This window comes from Anomaloglossus baeobatrachus, chromosome 10 (genome assembly GCF_048569485.1).
Source record: "Anomaloglossus baeobatrachus isolate aAnoBae1 chromosome 10, aAnoBae1.hap1, whole genome shotgun sequence".
Taxonomy (NCBI): domain Eukaryota; kingdom Metazoa; phylum Chordata; class Amphibia; order Anura; family Aromobatidae; genus Anomaloglossus; species Anomaloglossus baeobatrachus.
In genome coordinates this window covers 88,165,965-88,178,512 of record NC_134362.1, presented here as the reverse complement: position 1 = coordinate 88,178,512, position 12,548 = coordinate 88,165,965, and positions in this window count along the sequence as shown.

The window sequence follows — 12,548 nt, the reverse complement described above, 5'->3', positions numbered from 1 at the left end:
ACCTGGCGTGTAGCGCCGCGCTGACGCTGCAGATGTCATGGCAGTGTGGTGATGTTGCTCCTCCTGCTGCCACCTGCCAGCATCAGTGTACCTGCAGAGTGCCGCGTGGAGGACGGAAGACAGTGGAGAGACCGCCGATGCTTGGAGCAGGTAAGCGCTTAGTGAGCTGAAGATGTAGGAAGACAAGAATCTGCAGGGGATAGGAGCCACATGGGACGAGATCTGCAGGGGAGAGGAGCCGAATAAGATGGGAACTATATGAGGAAAGGAGCCACATGGGATGAGATCTGCAGGGGAGAGGAGGCCGCATAGGATTGGAAATATATGGGAAAAGGAACCATATGGGACAGGATCTGCAGGCGAAAAAGAAGCACGTGGGAGGACATCTGCAGGGGAAAGCGGCCATGATGTGATTTGCAGGGGAAAGAAGCCATGATGGGATGGGATGGGATTTACAGGGGAAAGAGGCCATAATGGGATGGGATCTGCAGGGGAAAGTGGCCATAATGGGATGGGATCTGCAGGGGAAAGAGGCAATAATGCGATGGGATCTGCAGGGGAAAGAGGCCATAATGGGATGGGATCTCTAGGGGGAAAGGAGCCACATCGGATGGGATCTGCACTGGAAAAACAGCCACATGGGATGAGATCTGTATGGGGAAGGTCGTCCGTTCCAATTTTAGCAGTGCTCCTTTAGTAATAATTTTTAAAAATTGTAGAAAAACCGTTTCATACAATATGACTGACAGTGACGGGAACAACTGGTGCTGGACAGGAAAGTGAAGGTATAGGAGGGTAAGAAGGGGAAAAAGATTTTACTTTAAATTACATGTATTTTTTGGTTAAAGAAAGTGCGTGAAAATGGGTCTGGCTAACAAAATGGGTGTAGTTACAGAATGGGTGTGGTTTTCAAATGGGCGGGATTTACAGAGAACTTGTTAAAAATTTGAATCCCACCTCTGAGTACCACCAAACCCAAAATGGAGTCTTAGTCTAATATTCAAAGCTATCGTATTCAGACATAGCTGCCTGTTTTGAACAATACTTTTTTTCAAAATAAATACTTTGGATTCCGGGATAGACACTGAGCAACATGGGTGAGCTGCTTCAGATCTAAATGGCTGGGACTGGCAGTAGCAAGTTTAGCTGGCATACATCCGGCTCAATTCCAAATCCAACTACAAGCTTTTTAAATGCAGCAACTAGACTGTCCTCCACTGGAGCAGGAAATTGGCTCCTGTGTGGGAACTGTTAAAACAGGCCGTCCAAGAATCGGTTCCTTGCTGACAGCGCAGAGTTGGCACCTGAGGAGCATGGGCATCTTTTGTCAACATTACCCCCTTTACAATGAGCAAAGCAGTGGGACTCTCAACAAGTCAGGCACCTGTCACTTCTGGTTTTGAGCACTCTGTTGAATGGGGTTCTGTGGCCTATCTCTGTTTTAATTGTGTGCTGTGTGGTGGATCTCGGGCAATGAGAACTGTGAGAGTCAACCGGGTAAACAGGCTGGTTAGGGACCTCTTTAAACATTGGGCGTGGTGTGGTGGATCTCAAGCAATCTTGGCTGTGAGAAATAGCCTCATAAAGAGGCTGTTTAGGGGCCTTTTTTTTACAATTCGGTGGTCTGTGGTGGCTCTGGGGGAACTGAGAATACAGGCTACATAGGGCAACTATGTCAAACTTCTTGCTCTGTGGGGGAAATCTGGCAATCTTGGATGTGTGGGGAAACTGTTTAAAGAAGCTCTGTTGTGTCCTTGATTTGAAATTTACACCTCCTGGTGCCATGTTCCTTAAGCTCGCCACTGGGAGATAAATGGGCCGAAGGCAGCGCATGCACAGATGAGTTCTGGAGCCGAGTGCTCCATCTGCGCACACGCTGACTCTGGGCATCATTGTTTGAAGCCCATCTTCAGGATGGCCCTTGCCTCACCACATCTTGCAGCGTACCACCCACCCACCCGCCACACAGAGCAGAGCACTGCACCACACGCCCACAGCACAGAGCAGAGCACTGCCCGAAGCACAGAGCAGCGCACCGCCCTCAGCACAGATTAGAGCCCCCGCCGCAGCACAGAGCAGCACACCACTCACCCACAGTAAAGAACAGCCCACAGCATTGGCCTTGCCTGCTGCAACTCCTCTCCACCACCCCATGGTAAGCTACATTCGCATTAAAAGATGCACCCCTAATTTTCCTCCCAAATTTTTGGGAGGAAAAGTGTGTTTCTTCAGCGCTCTATTGGGAGACCCAGACGATTGGGGTATAGCTACTGCCCTCCGGAGGCCACACAAAGCACTACACTAAAAAGTGCAAGGCCCCTCCCCTTCTGGCTATACCCCCCCGTGGTATCACGGGTTCTCCAGTTTTCAAGCTTTGTGCGAAGGAGGTCAGACATCCACGCATGGCTCCACAGATTTTAGTCAGCAGTAGCTGCTGACTATTTCGGATGGAAGAAAAGAGGGCCCATATAGGGCCCCCAGCATGCTCCCTTCTCACCCGTGGATGGTGTTGTAAGGTTGAGGTACCTATTGCTGGTACAGGGGCTGGAGCCCCACATGCTGTTTTCCTTCCACATCCCCTTGTAGGGCTCTGTGGAAGTGGGATCCTGCCGGCCTCTAAGCTCTGACGCCGGGCTCCATCCACAGACCCATAGCACCTGATGGATACGGAGCAGGAGTACAATCAGGGACAAGGCACTGCATCATACAGGTACTCTGTGTCCCCGGCAGGCACAGACACACTCCGGGCTGGCTGGGTGTTGTAGTGCGCCGGGGACCGTAACGATTGAGTTGGTGTTCCTGCAGTTTACTGGGGGACTTTTGTGTTGTGGGAACGCAGCGCCGACCCCCACTGGACCGGCGGCGCTGCTGTGACTTGTAGTGCGCCGGGGACACGCCGACCGCGCTTTTACGGCGGCGGCGTTTATAAATCCAGTCCCCGGCTTTTGCGGCCTAGCTCCGCTTCGTTCCCGCCCCCACCCTGTCAATCAGGGTAGGGGAGAGACGCTGTTTCGCAGCAGCGACGAGGGCTGGAGCCTGATTTACATGCTCCAGCCCTCTCACTAGGCAAAGAGGGAAGCAGGCTTCCCGCTCTTAGTCAGGAACGCCCAGGGCCCGCCCCCCCTCCTCTCCCAGGACGCCGGCAGCCATTACATGCAGTCTGGCTAGAGGAAGGACGCAAGGCTCTGGGAGACCTGGACTAGGGGGCTTTTGGAGACCACACACCCGCTCTTAAGCGGGCGGTAAGCGGCATTTCAGCTGGCCCCTCTAGTGCCTCAGTGTGCATTGGTGTACTGTGTCACCAGATATATATATTTATTTATTTCTTGCACTGTGAGGTCGCTTCCTGGCTGGATACCCCAGATCGCTCTGAGGAGGCAGCAACATGTCATCCACAAAACGCAAGGCTGCCAAGGCTAGGGCTGTGTACACTGCGTGTGCTGCATGTGGGGCTGCTCTACCAGCAGGTTCCAAAGACCCCCATTGTGTGCAATGCTCAGATCCGGTGCTGCTTCGCCAGCCGGAGTCCGGAGGGGTAGTGACCCAGGCTGAGACGCTTGTAAGTCCTGCCCCGGTGTCAGGGACAGACTTTGCAGTTTTTGCTGATGGAATGTCTGTGACTATGGCAAAAATCCTTGAAACTTTGCAATCCATGACTGGGGCTCAGTCTATGGACACGGCGAGGTCTCTGTCCTCTAATTCCCCTCAGTTGGAATTAATCCAGACTGCAAGGGGGTCCCCGGCTTCCCAGGCTGAGTATTATGACTCAGATGATAGCCCCAGCCACCCTAAGCGAGCTCGCTGGGAAAGACCCTCAACGTCATCACACTGCTCAGGGTCTCAGCGCAATCAGTCGCCCTGTGATGCGTCTGAAGAGAGTGATCAGGAGTCTTATCCTGGAACCCCTCTCAATCTGGATACCCCGGATGGGGACGCCATGGTAAACGAGCTTATCTCAGCCATCAATAGACTGTTGGATATTTCTCCCCCAGCTCCTTCTGCAGAGGAGGCAGCTGCAGAGCAGGAGAAGTTTCGTTTCCTCTATCCCAAGCGTAAATTGAGTGCTTTCTTGGATCACTCTGACTTCAGAGAGTCAATCCAGAAACACGACGCTCATCCAGAAAGGCGTTTCTCTAAACGTTCTAAGGATACACGTTTTCCTTTCCCCCCTGATGTGGTCAAGCGCTGGACCCAGTGTCCAAAAGTAGACCCCCCGATTTCCAAACTTGCAGCTAGATCCATAGTTGCAGTGGAGGATGGCGCTTCACTTAAGGATGCCAATGACAGACAGATGGACCTTTGGTTAAAATCTGTCTATGAAGCTATCGGCGCGTCGTTTGCTCCAGCATTCGCAGCCGTATGGGCACTCCAAGCTATTTCAGCTGGTTTAGCAAAAGTGGATGCTATCATACATCCAGCGGTGCCGCAAGTGGCGTCCCTTACCTCGCAGATGTCTGCGTTTGCGTCTTACGCTATCAATGCGGTCCTAGAATCTACCAGCCGCACCTCAATGGCGTCCGCCAATTCGGTAGTTTTGCGCAGAGCCTTGTGGTTAAAGGACTGGAAAGCAGATGCTGGTTCCAAAAAATGTTTAACCAGCTTGCCTTTATCTAGAGATAGACTGTTTGGCGAGCCATTGGCTGACATCATTAAACAGTCCAAGGGTAAAGACTCTTCCTTACCCCAGCCCAGATCAAGCAAACCTCAGCAGAAAAAATGGCAGCAGAGGTTTCAGTCCTTTCGAGGTTCGGGCAAGACACAATTCTCCTCGTCCAAAGGGACTCAGAGGACGCAAAGAGTCTCAGATTCCTGGCGGGCTCACGCACGCCCCAAGAAAGCAAATGGAGGAACCGCTTCCAAAGCGGCTACCTCATGACTTCCAGCCCCCCCCCTCCGCATCTCCGGTCGGGGGCAGGCTCTCCCGCTTTTCCGACATTTGGATGTCACAGGTCAAAGACCGGTGGGTGACAAACATTTTGTCTCGCGGGTACAGAATCGAGTTCAGTTCTCGTCCTCCAGCTCGGTTCTTCAGAACCTCCCCACATCCAGACCGAGCAGATGCCCTGCTGCAGGCGGTGGACTCCCTAAGAGCGGAAGGAGTAGTGGTTCCTGTACCGCCTCAGGAACAAGGGCGAGGGTTTTACTCCAATCTCTTTGTGGTTCCAAAAAAGGACGGCTCGTTCCGTCCTGTTCTGGATCTAAAGCTGCTCAACAAACATGTGCACGCCAGACGGTTCCGGATGGAAACCCTCCGCTCTGTCGTTGCCTCAATGTCTCAAGGAGACTTCCTTGCCTCAATAGACATAAAAGATGCTTATCTCCACGTGCCAATTGCTACAGAACATCAACGTTTTCTACGTTTTGTGATAGGAAACGACCATCTTCAGTTCGTAGCTCTGCCATTCGGTCTGGCGACAGCCCCCCGGGTCTTCACCAAGGTCATGGCGGCGGTGGTAGCAGTCTTGCACTCTCAGGGACACTCGGTGATCCCTTACCTAGACGATCTACTTGTCAAGGCACCCTCTCAAGAGGCATGCCAACTCAGTCTACATGCTACGCTGGAGACTCTACAGACGTTCGGATGGATCATCAACTTTCCAAAGTCGAATCTGTCACCGTCACAGTCGCTAACGTATCTTGGCATGGAGTTTCATACTCGAGCAGCGAGAGTGAAGCTTCCGCTGAACAAGCAGCGGTCCCTACAGACAGGGGTGCAATCCCTCCTTCAAGGCCAGTCGCACCCCTTACGGCGCCTCATGCACTTCCTCGGGAAGATGGTGGCAGCCATGGAAGCAGTTCCCTTTGCGCAGTTTCATCTGCGCCCACTTCAATGGGACATTCTCCGCCAATGGGACGGGAAGTCAACGTCCCTGGACAGGAAAGTCTCTCTTTCCCAGACGGCCAAGGACTCTCTACAATGGTGGCTCCTTCCCACCTCATTGTCTCAGGGAAGATCCTTGCTGCCCCCATCCTGGGCAGTGGTCACGACAGATGCGAGTCTGTCAGGGTGGGGAGCAGTGTTTCTCCACCACAGGGCCCAGGGGACGTGGACTCCGCAGGAGTCCACCCTTCAGATCAATGTTCTGGAAATCAGGGCAGTGTATCTTGCCCTACTGGCCTTCCAACAGTGGCTGGAAGGAAAGCAGATCCGAATCCAGTCGGACAACTCCACAGCGGTGGCATACATCAACCACCAAGGAGGGACGCGCAGTCGGCAAGCATTCCAAGAAGTCCGGCGCATTCTAATGTGGGTGGAGGACACAGCATCCACCATATCCGCGGTTCACATCCCGGGCGTAGAAAATTGGGAAGCAGACTTCCTCAGTCGCCAGGGCATGGACGCAGGGGAGTGGTCCCTTCACCCGGACGTGTTTCAGGAAATCTGTCGCCGATGGGGAGTGCCGGACGTCGACCTAATGGCGTCCCGGCACAACAACAAGGTCCCGGCATTCATGGCGAGGTCGCGCGATCAAAGAGCTCTGGCGGCAGACGCATTAGTTCAAGATTGGTCGCAGTTCCGGCTCCCATACGTCTTCCCACCTCTGGCACTCTTGCCCAGAGTGTTACGCAAGATCAGATCCGATTGCAGCCGCGTCATACTCGTCGCCCCAGACTGGCCGAGGAGATCGTGGTATCCGGATCTGTGGCATCTCACGGTCGGTCGACCGTGGTCACTGCCAGACCGACCAGACTTACTGTCCCAAGGGCCGTTTTTCCATCAGAATTCTGCGGCCCTGAACCTGACTGTGTGGCCATTGAGTCCTGGATCCTAGCGTCTGCAGGATTATCCCAAGGAGTTGTAGCCACAATGAGACAGGCTAGAAAGTCGACTTCTGCTAAGATCTACCACAGAACGTGGAAGATTTTCTTATCCTGGTGTTCCGCTCAGGGAGTGTCTCCCTGGCCATTTGCATTGCCCACTTTTCTTTCTTTCCTGCAATCGGGGTTAGAAAAGGGCTTGTCGCTCAGCTCCCTTAAAGGGCAAGTATCGGCACTATCCGTGTTTTTTCAGAAGCGTCTAGCACGTCTTCCTAAGGTGCGCACGTTCCTGCAGGGGGTCTGTCATATTGTGCCCCCGTACAAGCGGCCGTTAGATCCATGGGATCTGAACAGGGTACTAGTTGCTCTCCAGAAGCCGCCTTTCGAGCCTCTGAAGGAAGTTTCCTTTTCTCGCCTGTCACAGAAAGTGGCGTTTCTTGTTGCGATCACATCGCTTCGGCGAGTGTCGGAGCTGGCAGCTCTGTCATCCAAGGCTCCCTTCCTGGTGTTCCACCAGGACAAGGTAGTGCTGCGCCCCATTCCGGAGTTTCTCCCTAAGGTCGTCTCCTCGTTTCATCTTAATCAGGATATATCCTTGCCTTCCTTTTGTCCTCATCCGGTTCACCGGTATGAAAAGGACTTACGTTTGCTGGATCTGGTGAGAGCACTCAGAATCTACATTTCCCGCACGGCGCCCATGCGCCGTTCCGATGCACTTTTTGTCCTTGTCGCTGGTCCGCGCAAGGGGTTGCAGGCTTCTAAAGCCACCCTGGCTCGATGGATCAAAGAACCAATTCTAGAGGCCTACCGTTCTGCGGGGCTTCTGGTTCCTTCAGGGCTAAAAGCCCACTCAACCAGAGCCGTGGGTGCGTCCTGGGCATTACGACACCAGGCTTCGGCTCAACAGGTGTGCCAGGCAGCTACCTGGTCGAGTCTGCACACTTTCACCAAACATTATCAGGTGCATACCTATGCTTCGGCGGATGCCAGCTTAGGTAGAAGAGTCCTGCAGGCGGCAGTGACATCCCCGTAGGGGAGGGCTGTTTTGCAGCTCTAACATGAGGTATCTCTTTACCCACCCAGGGACAGCTTTTGGACGTCCCAATCGTCTGGGTCTCCCAATAGAGCGCTGAAGAAGAAGGGAATTTTGTTACTTACCGTAAATTCCTTTTCTTCTAGCTCTTATTGGGAGACCCAGCACCCGCCCTGTTGTCCTTCGGGATTTTTTTGTTGTTTGCGGGTACACATGTTGTTCATGTTGAACGGTTTTTCAGTTCTCCGACGTTATTCGGAGTTAATTTGTTTAAACCAGTTATTGGCTTCCTCCTTCTTGCTTTGGCACTAAAACTGGAGAACCCGTGATACCACGGGGGGGTATAGCCAGAAGGGGAGGGGCCTTGCACTTTTTAGTGTAGTGCTTTGTGTGGCCTCCGGAGGGCAGTAGCTATACCCCAATCGTCTGGGTCTCCCAATAAGAGCTAGAAGAAAAGGAATTTACGGTAAGTAACAAAATTCCCTTCTTTATAATCTGCATCTTATAATCTGAAAAATACAGTCCATTTTTTTAACTTAGCCAAAAATGTTTCAATTTCACAAGGGGTAATAAAAAATGAACCTCAACATGTTTTTTTATACAAGTGGGAATAGACCATATGTAGTTGAAAGTGCTAATAAGGCAAATGGAGTGCTCGGGAGAGAAGAAGCGCAATTTGTCTTTTGTAATGAAAGTTAAAATGCAATTTACTGTGGATGTCATGTTGTATTTATATTGCTCCACAGACGCCAAATTTCTGGAGCTGCATTCACATTGCAATGATCGCATGCATTATTTTGGAACATAAAACACCACAAGATATAGACATCCACCATTGCTGGGGTGCTTATGTGTGGACGGGGCTCAGGAGCAGAGGTCATACACAGTATATGCCATCTACAGTTGAAACCAGAAGTTTACATACACTATCTAAAAAGACACATCTGCATGTTTTTCTCACTATCTGACATGAAATCAGAATAAACCTTTCCCATTTTAGGTCAATTAGAAACCAAAATTATTTATATTTGTCAAATGCCAGAATAATGAGAGAGAGAATGTTTTAAGGCATTTTTATTACTTTCTGCAAAGTCAAAAGTTTACATACACTAAGAGTATTAAGCCTTTAAACAATATAGGACAGCCCATATGATGATGTCATGTTTTTTGAAGCTTCTGATAGGTTTACTGGCAATATGTTTATAGTTAGAGACACACCTGTGGATGTATTTAATGCACACCTGAAACACACTGCTTCTTTGTGTAGCATCATGGGAAAGTCAAACGAAATCAGCCAAGACCTCAGGAAGTGAATTGTGGACTTGCACAAGTCTGGTTCAGCCTTGGATGCAATTTCCAGATACCTAAAGGTGTCTCTTTTGTCTGTACAAATAATTATATGTAAGTACAAACAAGATGGGAATCTCCAGCCATCATACCCCTCATGAAGGAGATGGGTTCTGTGTACCAGAGATGAACATGCTTTGGTCAGACATGTGCATATCAATCCAACAACAAAAACAAAAGACTTTATGAAGATGCTGGTGGAAGCTGGTAAGATTGTGTCATTATCCACAATGACATGAGTACTGTATCAGCATGGGCTGAAAGGCCACTCTGCCAGGGAGAAGCCATTACTCCAAAAGAAACATAAAAAAACAAGATTAATGTTTACAAATGCACACAGGAACAAAGACCTTCATTTTTGGAGACTTGTCCTGTGATCTGACGAAACTAAAATTGAACTGTTTGGCCATAATGACCATCGTTTCATTTGGAGGAAAAAGGGAGAAGCTATAAAGAACACCATCCAAACTGTGAACCACGGGGGTGGCAGCATCATGCTATGGGCTTGTTTTGATGCAGGAGGGACTGGTGTCACTTCACAAGAAAGATGTCATCATGAGGAAAGAAGATTATGGGGCAATACTGAAGCAACATCTCAAGACATCAGCCAGGAACTTAAAGCTTGGGAAGAAATGGGTCTTCCAAATGGACAATTACCCAAAGCATACTGCCAAACAGGTTACGAAGTAGCTTAAGGATAACAAAGTCAATATAAGACTGATGCAAGCAAGGCTACCTACAAACATGGCTCATTTACACCAGGTCTGTCAGGAGGAATAGGCCCAAATTCCAACCAACTATTGTGAGAAGCTTGTGGAAGAAGATCCAAAACGTTTGACCCAAGTCATACAGTTTAAGGGCAATGGTATCAAATACTAATGAAATGTATGTAAACTTTCAACTTTGCAGAAAGTAATAAAAATGCCTTAAAACATTCTCTCTCTCTCTCATTATTCTGGCATTTGGGAAATATAAATAATTTTGGTTCCTAATTGACCTAAAACAGGAAAGGTTTATTCTGATTTCATGTCAGATAATGAGAAAAACCTGCATGTGTCTTTTTAGATAGTGTATGTAAACTTCTGGTTTTAACAGTATATCTAACAGCAGTGGTAGAGCACCAATCACTGCTGTTAACCATTTAAATGCCACTGTCAGGGCCATTTAAATAGAGAGGTTTTTGGGGCTTGTGCACACCTATCTTTCCATTATGACTTGATCATTGGGCACCGATGGGCTATCATGAAAGCCAGATGCCTGCTGAAACCCTCTATTACTGCCATCTTGATACTCCTGTGAAGCTCAGCCATAAGTTGAGCTTTATAGGAGATCATGCTTTCACTATATACTGCAATACCACATTATTGCATTTGTATTAACAATCAGATAACTGCAAAAAGTTTTTAAAAATGTCAGTCTCATTACAAGTTGGTACTAGAGAAGACAGGAGATCATTGACCCTGCCTGCAGGGCGATTATATAAGGACAGAATTTTGCTTGGGGTAACCCAGCTCATTTTACAGTGGAGTTGAATATAAATGCAGATTTTATACACAGGTGTCAGTCTCACCTGGTGAGGTGGACCATCCAAGCCCAAAGTCTGGGTGGGCACATAGACCACAAGCATCTGTACAGAAGATGGGAAATGGGTAGTAAAAATACTGGGAGCCAGGAAGCAGGTAAGAGATGTACCAGAAGCCCCAGTCAGACAGGAGACCGGTAATAGTGGAACTGGAAGCTGAATGCAAACAGGAGACTGGTAGTAGAGGTACTAGAAGCCGCAGGCAGACAAGAGATGTGTAGCACATGTACTGGAAGCCAAAGGTAATGAAAGCCGCAGGCAGGGAAATCTCAGGAACACTATAGTCTTAATACCTTACACTGATAAGAAAAAAGGTAACAATGTTTTGAGCTTTTGAATTTCAGGCTCCATATCTCACCATCCACTACAGCTTCGAATATGAGACTACCATCATTTTAGAGACCATCATCTTGGCTATCTCATACATAAATTTGACTTGAAAATAAATTTGACTTAAAATTATTTAGCATATGATTAGTTATGCAGATGCTTGTCATGTCACTGCATGGTTACCATTTTGCTCCTAAAAAATAAAAAAAATATTTTTTATGATTTTGGTAGTATTTCATCTATAAAATTGTTAGTTTCACGTTTGAAGCTGTAGTAGATGCTGAGATGTGGAGCCTGATAGTGAAAAGTTCAAAATATTGTTACCCTTTTCCTCGGCAGTGTAAATAGGCCCAGGTAGACAATCACATGGGATCATACTGGGTCCCATGCAGAGCCCAACGTGGAGCATAACAAAGTTCCATGGACTGGGATGAGAGGAGCAAAGCCTGGATCCAGGACAGGTGTGTAACAACAGGCCTGTTAGTGGACAGATTTGAGGTGGGTGCCCTTAGCAATGGAACAGTTTAAGGCTATGTGCGCACGTTGCGTACAGTCACTGCAGAAATTTCTGCAGCGATCTGAAGAGCACACGTGCGCTTCAAATCGCTGCAGAAAATGTCCGTAGTGAAAAAAAAAGCCGATTCCATGCGCTCTGCCTGCAGCTCCTACCATAGACAGAGCGGGGGCTGCAGGCAAAGCGCACGGAAGAAGTGACATGTCACTTCTTAGAACGCGCGCTTCGGGCAACAGCCGAAGCGCTGCGCTCTAAGACGCCACGTGTGCACGGCTCCTGCATAATCTTCATAGATTGTGCAGGGGACGCAGGACGCACGCAGTTACGCTGCGCTACATGCATGTAAAGGTCCAGTCACACTAAACAACTTACCAGCGATCCCAACAACGATAGGGATCGCTGGTAAGTTGCTAGGAGGTTGCTGGTGAGATGTCACACTGCGACGCTCCAGCGATCCCACCAGCAACCTGACCTGGCAGGGATCGCTGGAGCGTCGCTACACGAGTTGCTGGTGAGCTCACCAGCAACCAGTGACCAGCCCCCAGCGCTGCGTGGAAGATGCTGCGCTTGGTAACTAAGGTAAATATCAGGTAACCAACCCGATATTTACCTTTGTTACCAGCGCACGCAGCTACACGTGCAGAGAGCAGGGAGCAGCGCACACTGAGCGCTGGCTCCCTGCTCTCCTAGTTACAGCACACATCGGGTTAATTACCCGATGTGTGCTGCAGCTAAATGTGCACAGAGCAGGGAGCAGCGCACACCGGGTGCAGCTGCACAGGGTACATATATAGGGTATAGAGTACAGGGTGCAGCTGCACAGAGCAGGGAGCAGCGCACACCGCTTAGCGCTGGCTCCTTGCTCTCCTAGTTACAGCACACATCGGGTTAATTACCCGATGTGTACTGCAGCTAAATGTGCACAGAGCAGGGAGCAGTGCACAATGCTTAGCGCTGGCTCCCTGCTCTCCTAGCTACAGCAC